The sequence below is a fragment of the Spermophilus citellus genome, assembly GCF_964194105.1.
Source record: "Spermophilus citellus genome assembly, chromosome: 2".
Classification (NCBI taxonomy): Eukaryota; Metazoa; Chordata; class Mammalia; order Rodentia; family Sciuridae; genus Spermophilus; species Spermophilus citellus.
The window spans coordinates 236,461,998-236,466,238 of record NC_138183.1 but is presented as its reverse complement, the minus strand read 5'-3'; positions in this window follow the sequence as shown (position 1 = coordinate 236,466,238).

The following is a 4,241-nucleotide window of genomic DNA, read 5'->3' as shown; positions in this document are numbered from 1 at the left end:
CCGAGTGGACCATCCTAGGGGTGGGGCTGGGAGGGGTGATGCCCGCCTCAGGGGCAGCGACCTTGTCCACCTTGGCCAATGCAGTTTCTGGGGAGGGGACGGCTGCACTTCTCCATTGGTGAAGCTGTCCTTGTCCCTTTGAACCGTGCTGTCATCTGGGGCTCTCTCTCTTGGAGACGGGACCATGAACCCTCCAGCCAGAGCAGGGTCTTGTGGTGGACGGCCCAGCAGGGCACACGTGGGGTTGGCTTTGGGACGTTCTGGTGCAGGGACCTGGATTCAAATTCTGACGCTGATCTTCTCTCGGCCTCACTTTTCTTGCTCATCATGTGACCGTGGCAGGAGCATCTGGTTCTCGGGGCCGTGATAATGTCCTGATCACTTGATGGTGTTCTCACGGCTGAATGAATGATGAATTCTGGGCTCCCAATATGACCAGGCTCTGGCAGGATCGCAGGGCGCAACCTTAGACAGTGGGGTCCCACCCTCTCAGCCAAGCCTCCTGCCTATGGGTGTTAGGAGGACAGTGGCCTCTGTCCTGCCTCTCAGCAGCCTGGACGGGGCGCGTGGGGCAAGAGCAAGCCGTGGAGTGCTGCAGTGTCTGTTCCAGGGACATCCGCTGGGCTGTGAGCAGGGAGGGGACCCCGGGGCGAAGGATGGGAGGGCAGAGAGCCACAGGAGCAGACCTCGAGACGGCTCCATGCCCGGGGAGCTTGGTTCTGTTCCAACTTACAGGTGGCTTTGGGGCACAGCGGGTCCCTGAGCGGAGTGTTTTCTTATTGGCAAAAAGAGAAGGACATTTCCCTGGGACAGTGGGGTTTCCTGACTGCCCGGGGGCCCTGGGGAGGATCGGGGAGCTGCTTCCCCAGGCTGTGAGCCCCTGGGACCCCCACCCAGGTGTGGGGTGCGGTTCCTAATCCAGCAGACCACCCAGTCAGGAGGCCGTCAACCCTCCATCTGACAGACGGGAAACTGAGGCACGGAGCGTTTTCTAAAGTTGCACCTGGGCCAGGGCAGAGCCGGGAATGGAACCCCATCGCCCTGGAACGAGGGGTGGCCTCTGAAGTCCCATCATGCTTCTCTCACAGGGATTCCCAGGGCCCCTCTAAGAAAGGCCTTCAGGGGACACTTTCTGGGGAAGGTCCGAGGGCTGGACTGATGGGCAGCTCCCCAGGCTGAGGCCACCAAAGTCCCCCTGTGTGGAGGGGGAGGGGCTGGGTGTGGAGGCGGCGTGTGGGATCTGGGGCTGGACAGCGTTTCTCCAAGGCACGTCCGAGTCCAGGCCCCCAGGACCTGCCACGTGACCTCATTTGGGAAAAGGGTCTGGATGAAACTGTTAAGAATCCCAAGAGGAGTTTGTGCCGGCCTTAGGGAGGGCCCCGGATCCCGGGGCCAGGGTCCTTATAAGACGGGAGGGGATTTGAGACACGCAGACCCGGGGGAAGCCGTGAGAAGCCAGAGGCCGAGGCCAGGATGGTGCAGCCACCAGCCAGGGAACCACTCAGCCCCCAGGACTGGAGGGTCCAGGAGGGACCTGCCCCTGGAGCCTCAAGAGGCCACATGCGCTGCCCACGCCTCGATTCTGGATCTGGCCCCGGAACTGGGGAACACACCTGTCTAGTGACCTGAGGCTCTTGGCTTGTGGGACTCTTGGGACAGCCCCAGAAGCTCCCGGGATTCAGGAAAGGTGCTGCGCCCGCCCTGCTGTTCAGAGCCAGGCTGTGAGGGGGGCTTGTCCCTGGGGAAGGGCGGTGGCCGGGGTGGGGGTACCAGACGCCTGGCTGGCCCCTGGAGGTCATTGCCCTCTGTTACGGGTCACGCCCTCCCTCCTGGGCAGTCTCTGAGTCTGGGCCTCCCTGTGGAGGTGTCTGTTCCCCATACCCACTGGGCTGGTGGCCTTGGGCAGGAATGACCGTCCCCATCATTCAAGGGAGGGTCGATGCCCACAGCAGGGGCGCCTCAGCCCCTCTGCGGTTCTGGGGATTGGACGGACATTGAATCCTCTTGGCAGGAAAAATGGGCTCCTGAGATTTCAGAAGGATCAGGATTAAAAAGCCCCGTCAGAGGGGACTTGGCTGAAAAGTGGTGGCCTTCCCCAGGGGGATGGAGACAGAAGAGACACTTGGGGATGCGGGCATCAGGGACACGGGTTGGGGGGGAAGCTACGGAGGGGGCAGCAGCTCAAAGCCAGAAGGGGCAATGGGAAGCCTGGGGAGGGATCCTGTTCCGGGTCCCTGTGCGGCCTCCTGGGACAGACCTACGCCAGATGTTGACTACAGACAGGAGGAGGGACTCCGGATGTCCCCTCACGGATGAAGTAAGGAAGGACAGCTGTGTGGGCAGAGGGGGAAGCTGTGAGCGTGGGACATAGATTTCTAGAGAGGCCAAGACCCCAGCCTTGAGCATGTCTGGTGCACCCCACCGGGGGCAAGGCTGGAGGGGTGGCAGGAGAGGACAGACGGGTCTTCCTGCTACCTGAGGGCTGCTGTGATGCCGGGCAATGTGCTGTGTCCCATCCCTTCTCTTTCACGGTCTTTCAAGGTTGGGATCGCTGTGTCCACTTTACAGAGGAGAAAAATGAAGGTTTGATAAAGTCAAGTCAATTTCCGGGGGTCACAGTGTGTGTTGGGCAGGCTGCCTTGCGCACGCGGGGCCAAGTTTTGAAGAATCTTGAAAGTCAGGAGGCAGAGTTTGAAGTTGAGGTCCCAGTTAATAGGGAGCCATGGCAGGTGCGTGAGCAAGAGCATGGCACGAGGAGAGGGCTGCCAACAGAGGCCTGGAGTGGAGAGAAAGACCACCAGTGACACAAGAGAGGCACAAAATAACGACCATCGCATCCTGAAAGGGAGTGGGTGCATCTGACGCCTCAGCGGTCTGTTTCCTTAGGAAGTCGTGCCACTGGAGGTCAGGCCTGGGCTCCAGGATGGGGAGAGGCTGAAGGCAAGGGGGGTGGGTCAGAGAAGGGACAGGAGTGGAGGACGAGGAGGACGGGCAGAGGGGAGCTGGTGGCTCGGGGCAGAGGGGACTGGAAGAGGAGACCGACTCCAGGGGATCCCTGGGGTGTGGCCGTTTGAACTGGCCTTGAAGGCAGGGAGGTGACAGCTGGGACAGTGAGGGACAGGCACTCCAGGCAGAGGGCCCAGCGGGAGCACAGGCTGCTGTGTCACCAGGGGCTCATCCCCAGGGTCAGTGCTGTGCACCCTCCAGGCGACCAGTGCACTGCGGGTTCGCACCCACTTCTGGGTTGAGATAATCTGCTGCAAAGGACGGGAGAGACGGGGGTGCAGGGGTGCAGGGCCTGCCAGCGCAGCGGAGGTGACGGGGCTGTCGCGAGCGGCTGGGAGGGCGCGAGGCTTGTGCTTCCAAATTGAAATTAAAGATCATTTCAGCTGCAGACGCTGGAAAGCCCGGGCTCATTACTTCCCGGGACTTTGTCCATGCCTCGTGCTAGATTCAATTAAAGCAATTTATGGTAATTAATTAAATTTGTTATTTGATTAATAAAGATAGAAATTCCACTAAGTTGCTGTGAAGGAGGGAGCCATGTTGGGAGCGGGGAGCGGAGGCCTTGGGAAGCCTCCATCATTCCTGCCTCCTCCTCGGCCGCTTCCCCGCAGCGTGTTCTGGGAGGAGCCTGGAGGCTGGGCGCTGGGCGCTGGGCTGCGGTGACCCCTGGGTGGCAAGTGGGGCAGTAGGAGATGAGGGAGGAACCTTCGGGGTGCGGCTGCTCCGGAGGAGGCTGGGCCTGGGGGTGGCAGGAAGGTGGAACCTCAGGGGCCGGTGGGTGGCGGGAGGACCAGAGGGGTGGGGTCTCGTCAAAGCCACGTGGAACTGTCCAGGGGAGGCTGACTGTGGACAGACCAGGGAGGACACTCGGGCTGGACACCAACACGGAGAATCGGTGAAAATCAGGTTTTTTAAGGATTTCTAAGTCTGACCCAAACCTCAGAAACGCCACACAATCCAAATCAGTAAATCTGATGAAATTTAAAAGGAATCTGCATGGAAATAAATGCTATCACCAGAGTCCAAAGACCAATGAAAGACCCAAGCACGCATTTGAAGTTCATTCACAGGCAAAGGCTAAATTCCTTAATATATAAAGAGCTCCCCCAAATCAATAAGAAAAAAAATAAGAAAGGAGGAAAAAACGTCAGGAATGGACAGTTTTTGGAAAGAAACAATTGGGTCTTATTTCTTTCCTGTAATGGGGGAAATGCAATTAAAATAGGTAGCGATAG